Consider the following 461-nt stretch of genomic DNA (forward strand, 5'->3'; position numbering starts at 1 on the left):
TTTCTGATCCCATTTCTGATCCCATGTTCCTGTTTTCAATCCCATGTTCCCATTTCTGATCCCGATTCTGATCCTGTTTCTGATCCCATTTTTATCCCATTTCTGATCTCATTTTGATCCCATTTCTGATCCCATGTTCCCATTTTGATCCCATTTCTGATCCTGTTTCTGATCCCATTTCTGATCCCATATTCCTATTTCTGATCCCATGTTCCCCTTTCCAATCTCATGTTCCTGTTTGTGATCCCATTTTTATCCCATTTCTGATCCCATGTTCCCCTTTCTGGTCCCATTTTTATCCCATGTCTGATCTCATTTTTTTCCCATTTCTGATCCTGTTTTTATCCTGTTTCTGATCCCCTTCTCCTGGTTTTATCCCATTTCTGACCCCACATTCCCATTTCTGACCCCACATTCCCATTTCTGACCCCACATTCCCATTTCTGACCCCACATCCCCAT

General features: G+C 42.3%; 1 protein-coding gene across 1 annotated transcript in view; it reads left to right on the top strand.

Annotated features, from left to right (window-relative positions):
* Positions 1–461, top strand: part of ASB13 (ankyrin repeat and SOCS box containing 13) — an 11,427-nt gene that overhangs the window by 9,802 nt on the left and 1,164 nt on the right. The window lies entirely within an intron of this gene.

This window comes from Geospiza fortis, unplaced genomic scaffold, assembly GCF_000277835.1.
Source record: "Geospiza fortis unplaced genomic scaffold, GeoFor_1.0 scaffold61, whole genome shotgun sequence".
Taxonomy (NCBI): Eukaryota; Metazoa; Chordata; class Aves; order Passeriformes; family Thraupidae; genus Geospiza; species Geospiza fortis.